Here is a 22,543-nt window from a genome sequence, read left to right on the forward strand (position 1 = left end):
TGTGCACAATTTCTCCCCGATCGGTCAAATAGTTTAAAAGTTATTTAAATTATTTATCCCTGAGGCTAATTATTTAACCTATTGAACTTGCCCTATGAATGATGCCAGACACAATTATCAAATTTGATAGGATTCTTTGAGACTTAAACTATCTCAGAAGTTAAATGCATATTGTTTTGTATGCATATAAAAGTTTTCATCGAAATTATGTTTTTTACTTATAAACAATTGTAATAACTTTTATATTTTTTAAGCTACAGACTTGTACGTACAACCATTAGATAGCTGATAAAAAACATAAAAAAAACCTTCTATGACCAATATGAACGAAGTTAGCGACTATTTTTAAAAAAATCATATCTCCATTGTTTATAAACATTAAGAAGTAAAATTTGCACAAATTTTAAATGAAAATCTTTATATTCAAACTTATATCTATAAAATTCATCCAACTTTTTGAAACGAAGATAATTTCGAAAGATCGACATAGGAAATTGGAGGGGAAACTGTTTCAGCACCACGCTCCAAAATTTCGTCAGTCTCAGTGTAGTGGCTTTAGAAAGCAATATACTTATACTTCTTTAAGTAAAATATTTTGTGTATTTTGAACAAAAAAGTTTTAACTAAACGCATTTAATTATTTTTGATTGAAAATTGTAAGTAATATTTAAAACTATTGAATGGATAATTAGTTATAATAAATAATTATAAAAAACACAACAATACGCTTTCTTTAAATGATGTAAGATACTTACAATTCAACAGAAATATCGGTAAATCATCTTTTAAACTAAAAACTCGGCCACCAACTGAAGGTTCAGCCAAACAGCATGTTCTTCGGGTTTACTATCAATTACAAATGTGGTTAGGTAATAAGTTAGATGCTTGTGCCTATAGTTGGAGACAAAGTGCCAATGGTTTTGAACCAATTTATACTCTAGATAATTTAATTCCCGAAGAGACATTAAAGCACATTACATGTAAATGCACCAAAGGTTGCAAAACTACTAGATGTGGGTGCAGAAAACGTGGTTTGAATTGTACGAACTTGTGCATAAATTGTACTGAGGAAGAAGTAGAGGAGAAAATATACTGTTACCTCAGTACAGTTACATTTGACAACTAGAGTGATTCTGAAGATGTATATTTAAAGACTAATTTAATAAGTGAAGACAAACAACCTGCAACAAACAGGTTCAAAGCTGACAGTGAAGTCGAATGAATGAACCAAATTTTAACTTTTAAACAAGTGTATGTAAAGAAAATAAAAAAAGTAATGTTCAATAAACATTGCAAAATTTAATAAGACAAGTGATGAAAAAATCGGCTTATTTTATCAAAGCAATCGGCCTATTTTGTACGAAAAATAGAATAAAAATCAATATTGGTAATTATAAAAATACAAGCAATTATAATTAATATAAGGAATATAATAATATAATGTGTAAAAAATTACCTGAAATTTAGTTTATAAAATATATAAGTATCATTGATATAAAATGAAAAAAAATATATGTTGATTTTCAGGGATTTTCCGATATTTCCGGGGGGTGAAAATTATGTCATCATTATTAATACTGCGACAGACTATTCCAGCCAAATTAAAAAAAAAGTAAGTTTTTACGGTAAATTTTAAATGGACTCAATTTTTCCGAGGTTTTCCATATTTTCCGGCCAGTGAAAACTATATAGATATTCAAATTTAGAGATAATGTAAATTTTTTTTACCTGTTTCAATTTGAAGTTCCGATGTCGAAAAAAAAAACGGAGCTGAAACAGTTATCATCTCCACTTTCCTATGTCGATCTTTCGAAAGTACCTTCGTTTCGAAGGGCTGTAAGTTTTCAAAAATTGGACGAATTTTATAGCTATAAGATTCAATATAAGTTTAGATATTCATTCAAAATTTGTGCAAATTTTATTTCTTAGTGTTTATAAACAATGGAGATATGATTTTTTAAATGTTTAAAATGATTTTTAATGGTTGTAGGTACAAGTCTGTAACTTGAAAAATATAGAAGTTATTACAATGGTTTATAAGTAAAAAACGTACCCATTTTTCAAACGTTTATTTTGTAAATAATTTCGATGAAAACGTAATATTCATTTAACTTCTGAGATAGTTTAAGTCTTAAAGAATCCTATGAAATTTGCTAAATGTGTCTAGCATCATTCATAGGGCAAGTTCAATAGTATAAATAATTAGCCTCAGGGATAAATAAATTAACTAACTTTTAAACTTTTTGACCGATCGGGAGGAAATTTCGCACAAATTCAAAAGACGGTAATTCTTCTATGTTCAAATGTATTAATAATATTTTTTTGTTAATAAAAAAATTAATACAATTTTTAAATTATTGCAAAAAACTGCTTTTTTGAAAATATCTCCGTAAATTTTATTTATTAATTTTAATTAAAAAAACGGGAAAATAAAGAATTTCTTGATATAAAAAAATGATATAAATATTGTTTATTTAAAATATAAGGGAAAAAAGTTATAGACAAAAAATCAAACTGACACCATAAATTATTGTTTAAAAAAAACTAAAGGTAAAAATATGAGTACCTTTTTATCTATTTATCATCTAGTAACCCCCACCTATGTCTTAAAAGCTTCAGATATCTGCGAAACATTATTCGACCTTTTTTTTAACCAGAGTGGGCTGCATAGTGCTAGTTGCCAGTATGTTGGTGCAGCCTTTATTGTGTCTGATGTAAACTAAAGCCTGGTTTAGTTGTACGTCAACACGTTTAGGGTGTTGGCTATTGAGCCTCACGGATGCACAATTCTCTGCAACAGCATACACAAGTTCCAGTACTGTTGATTAAAGTGTAGACGCTGAGAAACCCAATCTTGTACCTCATAACTTTTTCAGAATCTCCATTTCTATCTCTTATATTCCTCTACCCCTCCTCAATGTGTGTCTTATGATCTGAACGTTATTTCGGGTGTCCTGTGTAATGGAACACCCTTTGTTTTTCTTGACTGTGCTTAAGCCACCTATCTGTAGGGGTAGCATACATATCGGCTTTTCTCCCTATTTACTTACTCTATTGAAGGTATTCTACTGGATAGCGGGACTTGGGTCCCTTATGGAAAAAGTGTATATTTCGAACAGAGAACCACTAGACTAGGTTGGTCATTCTCTGTCCGAAATATGTGTGTGCTTGTTCTCCTCGCCGGCTGGGCTATCGAGGGTTCTGGCCACCGAGCCCATGTTTGCCGCACATGATTCAAATGCTCAGATGCGAAAAGGTCTTCAATTGACCTGCATGTAGGGCCCAAGCCTGTGTGGCTGTCATAAAAGACCTTACGGGTCTTCTATATGTTTATAAAAATGAATTTAATACTGTAAAATCAGTATTAACTTCAAAAAATAAGTATTTGAAGCTTGAATTTGTTGTGCGTGTCTTGCTACGCTATCTCTTTCTTTTTAGGGCGTCGGTTCCTATTGTAACAAACCATTATCTTTAAGATTGTCGAATGTAGTTATAGTCTAGGCTTTTATTGGTGCTTTTCTGTCTATTGATGATTATTATTTGACTATTTTGTGGCTGTCTTCGTCGTCATTGTTCTTCTTCCTTCCTATATCCGACTATCTGTTACTTCGGCCGTCTATGGACTATCCTTGTGTTTTCATCGTAATCCGTCAACTCTCTTAGTATCCTGTTGGGGTGGTTCCTGAATCCGTTAAATATTTCATAAGCTCTTTCATCCATTGTTTTAATTTTTCTCCCATTGCTCTTACATGTGTGTCTCCATGCGGCAGAGACATATGTTAGTGAGGGTAGTATTACGGTATTAGCTACTCTCACTTTTGCTTTGAATCGCAATTGACTCTTTCTGGCTATTAGCGAGGAGAGTTGACTTCTTAGTGCCTATGATTTGTAAACTGCTTCCTTCACGTGTTTGGTAAGTTTCCTGTCAAGTTTCACTCCGAGATATTTCGCTTGACTTGACTATTCCACAGGGGTGTTTGCTATGGTGATTTCCATGGCCGGTCTGCTTTTTTAGTGTATGTACACAACGGCCTGGGATTTGTCGGGATTTAAGGCACTCTTTCACTTAATACACCATCTCTGGAAACTATTTAGTGCTTTTTGCAGATGGCTGGTTGCTACGTTTGGGTCTTTCCTGGAGGCTCATCAGTGTCCTGGGATCTGTTAAAGCAGCAGCCGTGTAGATGGTGTACAGGTAAAGTGACAGCACCGCCCCCTGCTTCCGGCTTCCAGGGCTCTGAGTTCGGACTGGGTTGGCCCTATCCGAACTCTGAACCTTCTGTTTGCCAGGTATGACCCAAGGAGACATGTCATCGCCTCACTGTACCTCATTTTATTCATTTTGTAGAACAGACCTTTAGTGCCAGACTCTGCACATCCCTTGGTGATGTATTCCGTCAGTCCTATTACCTGTAGTTTGCAGGAGTATTGATTTGACCTGAGTGATCTGAAGCCAAACTGAGCTTCTTGAAATCGGAGCTTTCCAGAGCATTAGATTCCTTGTTGAGTCTGCTTAGGATGATTCTGTCTGCTATTTTGCTTTTTGATGATTATAATTTGATAGCTCTGTAGTTTGTGAAAAGGTTTGTTTTTCCATATTTTTGATATCACAATCACATGAGCTTACTTTCGTCTGTCCGAGAAGTATCTAAGTCTAAGCATGTTGTTTATTATGCTAGTAATGTAGACGATTGCTTCCGCCGGAAGGTTTTTAAGACTCTGATAAAGCTGTGTTTATGATCATATTCGGCCCTGGTGCATTTTTCGCGTTGGTCTATTCTGCTCCTTCTTGTTTTTAGTTTTCTGGCTGTTCTTTCTACTTCTTCGGCGAAGTCAATGTCTTCGTAAGGGTGTTCGTTTTTTTTTGCACGCCATTTCTATTTCGCTTTTCATGACTTTAGCCTTGTCTTACTTAGTATATACTATTCCATTTTCTCCTTGTAATGATGAAATTGGTTTGTTATCCTTGCAAAGTATGTTTGATAGCTTCCAGAACGCGGATTTGTTCGGGTTTAGATTTTGGATATAGGTATCCCAACTTTCATTTCTATGATTTTGTAGTTGACTTTTCACTTCCCTATTTAATTCGTTTGCAATCCTTTTATCATCTTGTGTTATTGTACGGTAAGCCCTTTTTAGTTTTCTGTTTTTTTCTTCTTTTCTTCTTATCAGGTTTTTTAATTCATCATTGATTTCCATGAAGCCTCCTTTTTTGGTTATTGTTTTTTTTTATTTGGAACTGGTATCAATGGGATTGGTTATTGTTTGCTGTAGTTTTACCACATATTTTTTTCAGATCTACTATGTAGTTCATTGTGGGTATGGCACCAATGCTCTAGCTCTTCGTTTTTAATTATTTAGACAGATTTTTTTGTAATTAGGCAAGCTTGTTTTTCCTTTTGTAGGACTGCAAATAGTTTATATCTATTGCGCCCAGGGTCAGGACGACTTACGAGATCTACAGACCTAATAACATTTAAATATTGTATTTTAACAAAATGGTTAAATTTGTATTATAATATTTTTTGTATTACTATTATCATTACATCCGAAAAATTAGAATGAAATAAAATTATTAAGAAAGTTTTATCCATGGACATATAAACATATAAACATCTGTGTTTATACGTCCATGGTTTTATCTATAGCATGCTTAATACGTTTTATTTATATAAAATGTATCAAACTTTAAGTGAACAACGAAAGTCGTAATTTTTTTAAATATGCAAATAAATCTAATATTTTAAATTTAAAACGAAGAAAGTTTATGCAGTACTTTAAATATTAAAGTTAGTGTAATCGATTAGGCACGTTCCATAAAACATTACATTAATTTTGTGGAGAGCCTGTTCGCCACAAAAGAATTCGAACTAAAATAGGAGCGAAAGGATATCAAAGAATGTGCCGCTACGAGAATATAAAACTTTCATAAAGTAATCTGCGAGTGGTTATATGGGATTTTCAGGCGGAATTCTGGGAAATAAGTCACGTCACTCCTACTAACTTTCGTTCTATTCTTCGTCTTTTCCGTGTGATGTTGGCCACCACTTGCCACGTAATTTGGTCCTCAGCGAGATCTCTTCGCCGTGCAGAATCTAGAGTGCGAGCTTTTCCTTTGATTGCAGATTTCTCCTTTATGCTTTCCCTCATTTTTTACTTCTTTTATACTTTATTTTATCTAGTTACCTCCACACTCAGCGACACAGTCATTAAAATGAAATTTCTCAGGATTATTTAATTATGAAGGCTCAGGTAAAAGCCGAAATGGCGTTTCCGAGAGCTTTAGATGACGTATTATATTATGAGCAGGGTCTTTTGTATTTCAATTTTTTACACTTTGCTAATAGCGTTAATTAGTATACAGACAATATTATATTTTCAATATTTAAATTTAGCCGTCAAAAATTTAAATGCTGATAATGTTGTAATAAAAATAAAATCTGTATTTTATTATCCTATTATTTCACTTACTACAATAGTAACTGAAGAAATTAATTTATGTCCATTTCTTTCCCTTAGCAATTTATTTTTTTTTAGACTAGATATATTTCCATTTTTTAAACTTTTTTGGTATTTATTAGAAAATTATTCATTATAATGGCTCTTGCTACTTAGTTATATTAATTATTTTACTAGCACTACAAAAAATTAACCAGCAATGGTACAGTTTTCATAAATTGATAGTTTTTAATCTTATCCAATTCATGTATTTAAACATAAAATAAGTGTAACTGCCACGTACAATTTTTACTTTTTTCTCATATTTCTTTTTAAGAATCAATACAATAATTTGTTTTTAATTATTTAATATAACGTATGTCACTAAAGTTTTCGGAAAATTTCAGATTTAATAGTACTCGTATTATTGGTAGGAAGCATTGGATCAAATATCTAATTCCGAAATGAAGGACAACGACGAACTTTAATACCCGCAATGTACAAGATGCACCAGACGAAGTTACGTTTAAAAATGGTTTTAAGGATAAAATTTTGGCATGGTGTGACATTTCAGAAGCTGGTGTTTCACAGCCGTTTGTTGGACGTGCTGGAGGTGAAGCTCTCAATGCTGACAATTACGTTGACAGGTGTGTTACACAATTTATTCAATCTATACAGGGTGGTCCTTAAGTAATTATACAAACAGAAACCGTAGATTTTGCGTATTTAAATATTACGATTTAAGATAACTTGCTTTAATAAAATGTTGATATTAAGAAAGATACAGGGTTTTAAAGTGAAAATTTAAAATTTTATTTTTCGCTATAACTTTTAAGTTTGTAAATATTTTTGGACAACAATTTAAAATTGGATGCTATTTAGTAGGATAAATTTTAATTTTATACATACTTTAATGTAACTCAGAGAGGGCGCCACATATGCTACATTCGTGGCATAGCTTTGCGCTTAACTTTTTTGCTCTTTAAGTTAGCTCTATTTGTGTTAAAAAATATTAAAGATACATTATTTTTACAAAGAAAAAGTAAGTCAGCTGCATAATAATTCTTAGTTGTGATATTTGTGCGGTAAAGCACTGAATACATGTAAATAAGCATAATTAATAGTTTGTTCTTATTAAAACAACTCAAAGATGATAATGTAACACAACAAATTTTTTTTATGGCTGCTAAATGTCTTATTGGAGAAAATGTTCTTCATCTTCTTCTTTAGGTGGCGTGTCCGTATTCAGACGTTGGCCATCATTATGTTTACAATTTCCCTTTTCTACCGCTTCTTAGGTTTCTATACCTACTGTCGTTGTATTACTTTTTCCCTATTGTAAAATTCGGAAAACCAAAAATATGTGGTTTATGTAAGATGGTACACCACCACATTCAAGAGAGAAGGCAGTGAGAGCATACTTAAATGTAACTTTTCTGAACGTTGGATTGGTCGTTGCAGTCATATTCCTTGGCAATGTGGTGAGATATTGATATATTTATTTAATTTATAAAAAATCCCAAAAGAATACTTATTTTTTATTACGTAAATTGTTTACCCATTTTTATTAGGACAATTAGAAACCAAAGCACAGGTATTGAATAACACATGTGTGTCTTGTTTCATAATACTTTTGCTACAAATCTAACCTTAAAGACTCAGCATTTTTACAAAAACATCATCGTTGGCCTTATAACCGATATTGTTATAAATATAGTAAACACACAGGCAATTTTTTTCAGCATAATATTAATTCGTTAGTTAATCATAATAGTCCATTTGTTCGAGATGTAATTATAGTTACTCGTAAGCTGTAACGTAATCATATAAATAAGTATTATTTGTGTGTATATTAGTATATTAGTACCCAATGAATGAGATACATCACAGTTTAATACATTATTTAACCTCTGTGACAAAAAAGATGTAGTTCCATAATATACCATAAGATTTGGATATGTACCCAAAAGAATATATTCATCCATCATACATTATAGCCACCACGTAGCCCTGAATTTAATTCGCTTGATTTTAGTGTATGTGGAGTATTAAAATAACGTGTCTATAAGAATCCCATAAACATTCGCAACCAACTATGGGAAGCAGTTTCTTTAAAATCAATGATGCTATTTAATATGAGACGATCTTTTATGGAATATATTGACAAATGAATTAAAAAAAAATGGTGAACATATCGAACAATTACTTTGACAAAAAGTTATGTTATTTAGTTTAACTATTTCTTAATTTGGTTTGTAATCATCAAAATGTTTTGACTATGACTTTAATTTAACATAAAACGTAAAATGTTTGATGTAAAATCCTGTTATTCTGTTTTTTGTCAAATCCTATTATGAATTATCCTGCTGATATATTTATTTTATTTAATATTTCGTTAACTATACACTTTAGTTAAAGGTGTTTTATACCAAAATTTAGATTTATTAATGTTTTTGTCTATTTTTCCTTCGTTGCCTGGAGTAATTGCCTTAAATCAGAATTATGCAGCTGATTTGTAAAATGCGATTATCTCGAAAACTGTTGAGTTTTGAAGTTATTAAGAGGTATACTTTTTTCTTGTTAAAATAATGTATCTTTAATATTTTATGTCACAAATACAGATAACTCAAAGAGCAAAAAAGTTAAGTGCAAATTTGTGCCACAGATGTGGCATATGTGGCGCCCTCTATCAGCTACATTAAAGTGTGCATCAAATTGCAGCTGATTTGTAAAATGCGATTATCTCGAAAACTGTTGAGTTTTTTAAGTTATTAAGAGGTATACTTTTTTCTTGTTAAAATAATGTATCTTTAATATTTTATGTCACAAATACAGATAACTCAAAGAGCAAAAAAGTTAAGTGCAAATTTGTGCCACAGATGTGGCATATGTGGCGCCCTCTATCAGCTACATTAAAGTGTGCATCAAATTATAAATTTTTATATTTAAAAGTACCAAGTTTTAAATTTTTATGTATAAATGGTTACAATCATGAAAGTTATAGCGAAAAATAAAATTTTAAATTTGCACTTTAACACCCTGTATCTTTCTTAAGTGTAGAATCTACTGTTTTTTTGTACAATTACTTAAGGACCACCCTGTATATGCTCATCACTCCAATGATAAAATTATATTTTGGCCCAACCTAGCGTCATGCCATTACGCCAGGAGAACGACAGATTGGTTAAATGGTCAAAATGTCGAGTCGAATGGTGTATAATAATGGCTGGAAAGTCCAAAATGAAGATCAGCTAAGGCGAATAATTTTACAAAAACTTTGTGAGATGGACTTAGAAACAGTCCAAAGGCTTATTGCACATGCAAGACCAAATTTACGTGCAATCGAAGATGACGAACCTCTTTTTGTTCTATAAAAACACATTATAAACCTTAAATATGTAGACTTAATTTTTCAATTTTGCAATGCCAAACCTCCGTTTTGCAGACGACACAGCCTTACTTGCAAATAGTCAAGAAGAGTTTAATGATCTCATAAAACTGGTTGAAAACAAAAGTAAAATATTTGGTCTAGAGCTAAACATATCAAAGACAAAGATCATGAAAGTGGATAGATTGCATAACAGTCATCCTCATATAACCACGATTGACCAGTTCGAGGTTGTGAGTTCATATTTATATCTGACATCATTGATCACAATACAAGGTTACTATAGGAAGAAATAAGATGTAGATATGATCTAGCTAAAGTCGCCCTAGGAAATATGGCCCAAATATGGAAGGACTCACAAATTTCACGAACTCCAAAAATGAGTTGATCAACTGCTTAATATTCCCAATACCGACATGAATGTTACGAATTCCTTGGACCCTCTTGAGTAATTCTTTTTTTTTTTTTTTTTCTCATGCGCCGAAGTACTTTTCCATTGGTAACTTTTTGTATTCATTTGATTCTTAGCATCCGTCTGTATATATACATTTTAAAGGCATCTATTGAACAGATTCGATGTAAATATCAGGATTGAATTTTTTTGTAATGCCCCTTTGTCCAATTCTTCTCGATCGACGATGGTAATACAATAAAATTTTCAAGTCCTGTAGTAAAAATTCTAGTTTTATTGACAGCCACTAATAAAATTACACTATAGATCTTAGTTAGGTAACTTTCTATAATAGACTGCGCTCAAAGGAGCTCAAATACCCAATTTATAATTTCACAAATAAATGTATACCTCAGCACAGACGTTAATGCTTCTATCATACTAACAAACTTTGAACTATGAGCTTACAATACAATTTAATCTAGGTCGTAATTGCAACACTTAGGAAGTTCAATTAGAAAATATATTATTCGACAATTTATTAAGTGCAGGTTTCCAGATGAATGGACTTTAAATGTTCAGTTCAGTAGTGAAACTCGTGTATACAGTAAGTTGTTTTATTTACTTTAACAATAAAACATTGAAAACTTTTGTTTTAAAAACTTCTACAAAATTCATTACAATCACTCAATACCATCACTCTATCATTTAATAGTTTAATTTTGTGCGTATTTTGTGAACACAAAAATTTAGAGATATTGTTTTTTCACTTCAGAGTTTCATTGTCGGCTCTATTAAATAAGCTCTATTAAAATAGATTAGATTAGATAGGTATTCGACTCTATTAAATAAGATCAGATTCCTACATAAGGGTTGTACCTATTCTTTACTTCGAAACAAATGTTAAATAGATCATTGAAAAAACATTTTGGAAACTATTTGCCAGAATAGATATTTTAAGGAGGATATTATTTTATCTATATATTTTAGCTTAGTTTTTTTAATTACACAATTCTTTTACTTATTATGCCATTAGGTGTATTATTTAACTATAGGAGGAATCAACATTTAAATGTTTTATTTATTATAGTATTAAGTAATAAACCAAAAGTTTTCGATAAAACTAAAAATTGATGTCAACAGTTTCACTTTGGAATTTTTAAACAGTACGTAACTAATTCTTTTTTTTTATAATCATCTTTTCTTTTCTTTTTATTTTGACTAATAGCGTGACCTTAATTTATTTTAAAGTTTATTGATGGTAATAAAATATTTCTTTTTTTATGTCGATGAATAAATATAATTTTTTTTTAAGTTATACTTCTATACGCGTGTTCAACGTTGGAAATTTGTAAGGGAGGGAATCGGTAAAATCATTACATATGTAAGATATAGGTAAGAGAGAGACAGAAGATATATTTTCTCTCTCTCTCGAGAATAAAAATGTTCCTTTTGTAAATATATTTAATATTTATTAATATTATTATTATTTTATATTAATTCCGTAGATATATACATTTGGCCAAAGTCTTTTACAAATAAATATTCTTTCTTTAACTTCTATGATTCGTATTAACCTTTCCATTTTTGGAATACAATAAATAAATAAACACAAACACAAAATACAACCAAAAAACATCTTAATAATGTTCTTGTCAAATAATGACATTGATTAGCCACCTTATAATTTAAGGTTACTGGTCGAATAAATTGAAGCGCGGTATTTAGAACCAGAAGTCGCGAGTTCGATGCCTACGAGGGAATATATTTTTTTTAATTATTATGTTCTGATTTTTGTCACTTTGGTTTTAAAAATCAAAGAAGGGAAAATCATAATATCTTTTTAATATTGTTTCGTTAATTTTATACATTATCTAATTGTCCAAACTATTTTATTTATCATTGAATATTTAGTACATATAGTAGTCATGGGCGTAGATATGAAAGGGACAAATATAATGATTGTTATTTTAAATTTCTTTTATGTATATGTTTATATGTATGGAGATCTCAAAAAAAGTAATAATTTTTAAATTAAGATTTTTTGACATATATATGATACTAGTGACGTTATCCATCTGGGACGAAAGAGTTATTCTTTCACGGAGAGTTAATTTAATAAGATTTTCACAATTTAGTGGGGATTTTGGTTTATATACAAGTTCTTTCAAATAATATATTAATTTCTCCCTGGTCCCATATAAAAGTATCTTACAAAATAGCGCCAAGACGCTATTAATAAAACTGAGGCTTAGTTCAGTTACCTAAAAATTTAGTAATTCAAGTTTTAAGGTTCAGAAAAGAGTTGTTTGGGTTATTTCGTTTTTTTCCACGTTAACATATTGAATAAATTCATTTATTTTCGCTAGAATATATGTTGAATATGTTGTAATTATCTCCACAATTTATGAGAGCAAACTATATACTAAAATTTTTGACCCTTTTAATATTTACTATTAAGGACTTAATAGTTATTGTCCAAGGCTAAACCCTATTAAATTTCTTCTTCTAATGTCTTCGGTTCTCTTTCGATCTCTCAGCGTATTTCCTGTAACTCTTCTCAGTACTCTCACTCTCATCTATGCCGTTTCCAGTAGCCTTTGTATTGTGGCTGTGTCAGGTTTTGTTTCTAAGGCATATGTTATTATTGGTTTTACACTGACTTTATAAATTCTTGACTTCATCTCAGTGTTAATGTGTCTGTTTCGCCATTTAGTGTTAATAAGTCATCCTGTCAGTTTATTTGCTTTTTGTACTTGATTTCTCACTTCTTTGTCCAAGACTCCATAGCTGCACAATGTAGCTGCACATTAGTAATAATGGTATTTTATTTCCATTACTTTTCATTTAAATTTTGATTCAATACTTCATTTACTATACTCCTATTACAGGTCAAATGTTGTTTATATACAGCAAGCGATGCACCATATATCTATATACCTAACTCTGTTTTTCTTTCTGCTCTCTCTTACCTATAGCATTAGATATGTAATGATTGTGCAGATTGACTCCCATATAAATTTCTAACGGCGAACACGTGTATAAAAGTATAACTTCTACCGGCAGTCCCACTGAACTGCCACACCCGTTTTTTTTTAGATTGATTGTATAAGGTATTTATTATGGTTAAATGTCGATTAAAAGGTAAATAGTTTAATTTGAATCCTTAATGAATTTTCGGTCAAGACTCATTGGCGCCCTTTTTACAGTCTTCACATTCAGTACTGCTTGTTCCCTTTTTGTTAAATCGTTCTCTATCTATTACCTACTTTTAATCTATCTGTCATTTATCTCTATGTTACTTGTCTATCAGCTATATCCTTACCCACCTCAAGAAGCTCCCAAACTAAGCAATGAAGTCCTTGTTTTGTTCTTGTGTTACAATCGACATACTACGCCCGTTACTAGGTAGAAAGCTGAAGATCACGAGGAAGATCTCCAACAAGATAGATCGATCAAATTACAGGCATATGCACAAAAGACCTATGCATGGGTTAAAAGAAATGACCAAAGACGGAGATCTTTGAAGACGGACAATACACGACATCACGATGACCACTTTACTCCCTCCGGGGGATCAGGATTAAGGAGTGAGAGAGAGAGAGAGAGAGAATAATTTTTATTGTTGGTGTTTTTGCCGCTATCAACATACTTGTAGTTTGTACTCTCTATCCAACGGCGCTACAGCCCAAATTGATCCTTGGCTTCCTCCAAACTTTCCCTCTAACCTTGTTGGCTACGCGCCGCTCTTTTTCACGTTCTTACGCCTTTTTGTGCGTCTGCTGCCAATTCAACTTCCCACCTTTTTTGGCCTTTATTTGGTGTGGCATCTTGTTTTTTACTATGTATGGCTGTTTTCCGTAATCTGTTGGCCTTAATTCTCAAAGTATGATTAACTCACCGATGTTCCTAAAGTTTTAACGAATTCTATGGTTGATGTCTCTTTGATTAGTTCGTAAAGTTTATGATTGTAACTGGATCTCCATCTTTGTTAATAGGTCCAAATATCTTTATTGGGACTTTTCTTTCAAATACTTCCAGCTTTTTTTTGAGTCTTCTGTCATCACCCATGTCTTGCATCCATTACATACTATTGTTCTGATATTAGTTTTGTACACACTGATTTTCGATAAGTAGTACCTATGTGGTTTTAAAGCGGAACACGTGGGCGAGTGAAAAAAAGCTTTGTTTCGCTTTACTAATTTTCTTTAAATTTATGTTTTTCTTGTTCAATCTATGTTTATTTAACTCCCAAATATTTGATACGTTTACGGTTTTAATATCGTCTTCTAATTCAACTGCCCGTCTGTTTCCTCTAGCTCTTGCTGTGTTAGCTTTTTTATTTTTTAAATATTATAATATATCTAGTCTGGTCAATTCTTTTTACCCTGCTTTTAATTGTGACTACATTTCTGTCCCATCTTCCGTTCTGCAAGACATACTGCTAATGTCATCGGTATAAGAGGCAATATGTATTGATTTATTTGTTAGAAGATAAGCTCTTTTTATATTCAACTAGTTTATTACATGTTTGAAAGGCAGGTTAAACAGTGTTGGTGCCAGTTCATTTGTTCATTTGATGTTAAATCTGTGCAGGATTTTATTTAACTCTTATCTATTGAGTTATGAGCCTGTTTAAATTCTACGAATATGTTGTGTACGTCAATGTCGTACTTGTTTCTATGAAAACAGCTAGTTAGTTGTAGATCTTTCTAGTCAAAAAACAGTTTAATATTCCCCGACAATATTTTCCAAATATTTTTAGTTAGTTGTTGGAGTCTTTTGTTGAGGATGTAAGTGAAAAGTTTGTAACCTATGTACAAGGTTATGCCGCGATAATTTCCGCATTTCGGTTTGTCCCCATTTTTATATATTGGGCATTTAATCCCGGTTTACCAGTCTTGAGGTGTCTTTTCATTATTCTAAACCTTGCTTATAAACGCATGCATTTATCCTACTAGGTGTTCGCCACCTAGTTTTTATTACTCTTAGCACGTACCAATTTTGTGGGTTTGTTTTGAATTGATGTAAAACTACTAAATCGTCAAATCTAGCATTCAATATGAACGACGACGGTTGTTTAGCTTCTGTGTAGTGATTTGTGCTACTTGATGCGATTTTTGAATTTATTTCGTTTAGACAATCACAGCTTGTCTTGCAACAATGGCGGGTCGTCAATTCCGTAAGAAATGTAAGTAGATTTTTGTTATTAAAAAATGGCATAAAATGTAGTAATTGAATTCTAGAAATGAGGGCATTTTGTCTATCTTAACGGGGGTACCCTTTGTTATCAATAATAAGAGAAACTAAATATTCATCGAACTACTATATATCACATAGTAATATCAGTATTTACCAGTTTAACTTATGCTTTATATATTTGAAGTTAACTTTGAAACAATTATCGTGTCAGCGTAATTTTTGTTTATTTTGTACGTACTTTCCTCAATGTGCACTCATAACAGCAGTTTTTTATTATTTTATTTACAAATATGCATAATTTTTATTCAATTCGTCGTATAACGACACTCCAAGCTCGATAAACTCTTCTGGAAAAACGTACTCCAACTACAAAACATCAAACAAGAATTTCCATAGATATGGTCTACCCGTATAGGTATAAATATGCAAATTTCGGACGAAATTGCGTCCTTCACATTATTTCCACACATTTGTTATTTTTTAAACTCGAACGACTACTTGTGTTGCGCCTTTTTTTCGGAATAACTGCATATATTTTCTGGAACGGACACCGTTGGAATATATTTCTTTTTTGAATATATGCAGATAAAAGCTTTAAAACAAAAAACGGCACTCTTGTTATACAGCTTTATATGTTTAAGAAACTGTAATACAATATTTTTATTAGTAAGTGTGTTATTTGGCAATTGTTGCGTATTATCATCTTTATTGAATTATTGGACAACTTTACTGCTATAGACTAGACGAATATGGTTAATAAACATCTGGCGTCATAAAATATGTATATTTAGTGTGTGGTTTAATAAGCAATCTACTAAAGTTTTTTCAGAAAATTATTGTATTTTGTTCTACACTCTTATTTTCCAGGGATTTTTCAGCTTGTTTATGCTGTCAGAATAAAACGATTCTGGAACGTATGCAAAATAAGCGTTTCTTTCATTAATTGTCTCCTTCAAGTTCATGTTTTTATTTGCGAGCCATATCTTTTGACTTGGGAAACACATAATAATCGCAGGGGGCAAAATTAGGAGAAAAAGCTGAATGAAAAAACAATTCGAAGCCCAACTCATGAATTTTTGCCATTATCGTAACGCTCTTGTGAGTCGATGTATTGGAACAATAACACTTTTTTTGTTCATATGGGTCCGTTTCTCACTGAGTTTCTGCTTTAATATTCGGAGCGCTTTTGTCAGATTCAATCCACCGCAGTGCGTTTATTTTGTTATCTGGTGAGTAGTAGTAAATCCACCTGACATCAATGGTTATCAATAGACTTCAAAAGTCTGACGGATTGCGCTACATAAGGTCCAAACACTACTGAGAAGTGGTCATACCATCATGTTTTTGATCATAGGTTAGCAAATGTGGCACTTATCGGCAGGATAATTTTTTTGATGTTCAAAACATCGTTCCAAATATGACTAGTGCGCTCTTTACTCATTTTTGTGACCTCTGGCAATTACCGCACCTTCACTTTACAATAAGCTAAAACCATTTAATGGAATTTCTTCGAATTTTTCCGTCTCACTGCATCAGAGAATCGTCCAGTACGTGGTTCATCCAACGTAAATATCGGGATTACGAATGTCACCGAACCAAAATTTTACAATATAGTTTGAAGGAGCATTAGTCCCGTAATATTGATCCAGATTTTTCTTTGGATTTTTTTATCACTTTATTTATCAAATAATATTGCTTATAAGTGATTGGATTCTTCTTTTTTTTTTAAATACGTCAACTTTACGTAGCTGTCAAAAATATACTATTGGCTGGATCGCGCTTAAATTTGCCATGTATGCCTAAAACAGATTTGACTTTTTAGAACGAATGTTTTTTTCAGATGGCAACGCTCTAATCGGCAAAGGAGGATACTTATCGGGCCTATCCTACTTATCAGATACAATACAAATTTGGGAACATGCCCAACAGCTAAGATTTATAAGAAGTATCCCAGTTGCAGCAGTGAAATATAAGAGATTTACCAGTGCCCTCATTGGAACAGCAAGATAATTAATTTTAAAGGGGAATCTATAAGAAATATACCCATTGCAATTACTAATTTTAATGGGAATCAGCCACAATTTAAGTCTACAATAAGTTAATTTTTAAAGTTTCTAATGTTGATAAATTAAAAAAATTTTGTTTTCTTGTTACTTGGTGAAAAATTTTTCTAATAATTTAATTTTATCTGAATTATTTATATTGACCATCATCATGATTGTGGCTTAACAACCCTGCGTGGGTCCTACCGTCCTCAAGAATTTCTCTCCAGTCGTTCCTATTCATCACCTTCCTACGCCAAGCACGTATTCCCATATTTGTCATGTCTCCGTCGATGTTATCAAGGAACTTTGTTCTGGGTCTCCCTCTTCTTCTCTGAGTAATGGTTCTATTAAGAAGTGTTTTTCTAGCTGGGTCATTTTGTTCCATCCGCATGACATGTCCTATTTACCTCAGACGTCCTCAGACGTATCTTAATATGATTTACGATGTCTGGTCCCTGGTATATTCTATAAAGTTAGAAGTTGTATCGTCTTCTTCACACTCACACATCCTTCACTGCACCATAGATTAGCCTTAGTACTTTTCTTTTAAAACATTCTACATGTTTTCATTACTTTTTATTAGAGTCCAGGTATCTGAACCATATGTTAGGACTGGTCGTATTATTGTTTTGTAGAGTTTTATTTTTGTATTTCTTGATATAATTGTGGATTTAAGGAGGAGATTAAGCCCAAAATATCATCTGTTGGCCGTGCAAATTCTGCGGTTTATCTCTGCGGTAGTATTATTCTCCTGAAAACCGAGCGTTCCCAGGTATACAAATTCGTATACTGCTTTGATGATGACGTCGTTTTCTATAACAAGTGGTCATAGGATTTGTAATTGCTTATTTTAACTGCTTATTTTCATATACTTTGTTTTGTTGGTGTTTATTATTAAACTCATTTTTGTAGCTGATTCTAGCTGATCAGCATAGGCAAGGATTTGCACTGATTTATTATATATGAAACTAATGGGTGTGATTTGTGACATACGTATTATTTTTTCAGAGCCCGATTAAACAGTATACAGGAGCGAGGGTCTCTCTGGCGCATCCTGTTATTTATTTTAAAAGGTTCAATCAGTTTCCCCGGAATTTGTACTCTACATTCAACTTTTTTAAGAGTTGGTTTTGTTGAATTTGCTAACTGATTTGGTTTTCCAAGCCCTTTCCATGCTTTGAACATTTCTTTTATATTTAAAGAGTCGTAGGTAGGTATCTGCTTTGTAGTATATAAATATTTGATAAGTATCTATGCCATATTCCAGTGTTTTTTCTAAAATTTGTTTTAGGCTTGCAATCTGAAACTAACTGAACTATCGATTTACCACCTCTGAAACCAGCCTGGTTTTTCCTAATATCCGTTCTGCGTATGGTGCCATACGGTGACAAAGTACTGTGGAAAATATTTTATTCGCTGCATTTAGAAGCTTAATTTCTCTGTGGTTAGAGCATTCAAAGATATCTCCTTTTTTTATGGTGCAAAGTTTTCCAATATTGCAATCATTGGAGAGGAATTTGTATATACATAGTTCTTTTATAAGCTGCTGTAATGCCATTATAGTATCAGGGCCACCTTATTTATATAGGTCAGCTGGAAGATTATCTATTCCGGGTGATTTGTTTCTAACTAGTTTTCTAACTTCATCTTTAACTTCAAGAATCGTTGGTGGTTCCTCTTCCCTTTTTTCTGTTTTCCTTTTATATTGACAATTCAGACATATATGTTACATTTTAAAGTAGACGACTTTAAAATTATATTGCTTATATTGCTAATTGCTAATAGGTTACATGAAATCAACTTTAACTTGTGAATAGTCGTCAGAAAAAATCATAGCATGTGATTCTTTTTAAGTCAACCACATGCAATGATGACCGTAAAATTCTCCTGTTAGTAATTCTATAGTAAATCATGACGAAAAAACCTCTTAATACTCTCCCAATATGGTACGTATTCGGTCTTACATTTAGTATACTCTCAATAAATACCACACTCTGATATTATACAGTATGGTGGAAATGAAAGAAATAAATTCGTTATTTCGTAAACCAGAGACTTTAAGGAAAAATCCTGAAACCCATCGATTTTTATTTTCAAATAAGCTATTCGTAAGAATACATTTTTATTTTTGACGTCATCTATGTGAGCGTGATGACGTCATTGCTAAAATTTTTTAATAGAAAGGGGGGTATTGTAATACATCATTTGAAAGGTCTTTTAAATACCTATTCAGCTATATCAATATGTCTAAGTAATTAAAGTTTGTAATTGTTTAAAAAAATTATTAAATTTTTATTATTACAATAAATATTTATTAAGTATTATTCAATAAATACAACGAAACCTAAATTAATTGCTCAAATTGTTTACCTTTAACTAAAATACAATGAGAAAGGCGTGCCGCGAACTCTTCTCTAACATTCTCTAACACTTCCGGAGTTATTTGAACAACCTCATTACGTATTCTTTCTTTCAGTTCATTAATATTTTGTGGTCTATTTTGATACACCTTACTTTTTAAATATCCCCATAAAAAGAAATCAAAAGGAGTCAAATCAGGTGACCTAGGCGGCCATTCTATTGTTACTCTTCGACCTATCCACCGATTTGGAAAAACGTTGTTTAAGTAGTTGCGTACTAAGACAGCATAGTGTGGAGGCGCACCATCTTGCTGTAGCCATTAATCATTTCTGTTTGGAAACAACCGGTTCAATTCTTAAAGCAAGAAATTTTGAAGAAATTCTAAATATCGAGGACCTGTTAAGTTTGTTTCGAAAAAGTATGGTCCAACACACCTATTATCTATTATTCCCACCCAAACATTAATTTTCTCTGGGTATTGAGTACGGTACTCTTGCATCCAGAGTGGATTTTCCGTAGCCCAGTACCGATAAGTTTGATGATTGACATGACCGTTTAGTAGAAATGTAGCTTCATCAGAGAAAATAATATTTTTTAAAAACATCGGATCTCTGTTATTTCGTTCCATTATAATGTCACAAAATTCAATTCGTCTATCAAAATCATCTTCCATAAGTTTTTGTACTAAACTTACTTTGTAGGGATGCCACTTTTCCTTCTTTAGCTGTTTAAGAACTGTTGAATGGTCCATGTCATTATCTAATGCTACTTGCCGTGAACTGTTATGAGTATTATCTTGAAAAGCTAACAGAACGTCTACTTGTTGGTTTTGAGATATTGGTTTTCTACTACCTTTAGGAAGGTCTTTAACATGACCCGTTTCTCTAAATTTTTTCTCAATTTTGCTTACAGTGGATTGTGAAATTGGTTCTCGACGGGGGTATTTATTATTAAATAACGCACATACTTCTTTCTGCGTACGTGTTTTATCTCCATGACCAATCATTATGAGAATTTCAATTCTTTGCGTTTCAGTTAGCTTCATGCTCAAAGATACAAAGACTTTTTGAATACGTTTACTACAATAATGCTATTAATCGCTTAACAGAAAGATAAATAAGTTTGAATGTCCAACTATCAATGTTCATATTGATAAGGTAACTAGTATTTTTTTAAAAGGTAAAAATTAGATAAAAAGACATTTCATTACCAGTGATGGCCTTTATAAAATTTATTTTTGGGTGTCAATAATACATCATATCAATACTTAATAAATATTTATTGTAATAATAAATATTTAATAATTTTTTTAAACAATTACAAATATAAAATACTCAGACATATTGATATGGTTAAATAGGTATTTAAAAGACCTTTCAAATGATGTATTACAATACTCCCCTTCTATTTAAAAATTTTAGCAATGACGTCATCACGCTCACATAGATGACGTCAAAAATAAAAATGTATTCTTACGAATAGCTTATTTAAAAATAAAAATCGACGGGTTTCAGGATTTTTCCTTAAAGTCTCCGGTTTACGAAATAACGAATTTATTCCTTTCATTTCCACCATACTGTATGTAGGTTATTAAAAAACATAAATGATGCATCCTCGATATGTTATTAACTTACTAATAGTAATATTTTTATTAACTTCCTCTTTTACTATGGGTAATGGGATCCTACTGCATTATGGTGAAATGAATGTGACAAGCTCTATAAGGTTTATGTGGATAATAAAATGCTTAAAATGTTATGGGTTCAATGCTTTTCAAATATATAAATCTTAAACACAACAGGTCAACGCGAAGATGACTTCACAAATATGATAAAAAAGAGAAAACTTAAAAGTCTATATCATTTAATGAGATGAAGCAGATACTGTATACTGTACAGGATACTGGATAATAATCAACAGAAAGATGAAGAGAAGAAAAGGAATTGGTAGGAAGAAATATTAATAATACAGAAAATGAACTGACATATCAGCAGATGAATTTAGATGCCGCGTAAGATCAAGAACAATATCGGCAAATAGTCATAGAAGCTACACACGCCTAAAAAAAGAAGAGAATAGATATCGTAGTATCGCTGAGGAGCCAAGAATCATTGAAGTAAACTCTGAGAGACTGAATTGCAAAAATACAAGCAGAGAGGCATGTGATTTATTAAAAAAAAAACTTGATAGAAGAAGCGCAGCTTCTTTGAATATCCACTGGTCATATTGCAGTGGAGAGGCTATAATTATTGATCTATCTAGAGCTTCACGAAATATCTAGCATACTTGATTCATTAAAAAATAATTAAGCCATTTAAGCACGAGAATTTGATGGAATACGATACATGTGCACGAATCAGCAAAACAACTGTGAAAGTAACTAAACAAAATTGTTTAATATTGTATTAACAGAAATTATATTAAAAGCGTTTAAAACGAGAATGATAATCGTCATACTAAAATCAAATAATAAACCTATACATGAAAAAGCTATATACCAATAGCTCTCTTGACCTGCTAATATTAACTGCCCATTAAGACGTGATTAAGACATTGGGATCAAATATTCTAAACGCCATTTTTTCAGAGCAAGCTATTTTTATAAGAATATAAGTTGCGTAGACCAACTGTTAAGTCTTGCTATATACAGGGTGGTCTTTAAGTAATTGTACAAACAGAAACCGTAGATTCTACACTTTAAAATATTACGATTTAAGC

Source organism: Diabrotica undecimpunctata, chromosome 1 (genome assembly GCF_040954645.1).
Source record: "Diabrotica undecimpunctata isolate CICGRU chromosome 1, icDiaUnde3, whole genome shotgun sequence".
NCBI lineage: Eukaryota > Metazoa > Arthropoda > Insecta > Coleoptera > Chrysomelidae > Diabrotica > Diabrotica undecimpunctata.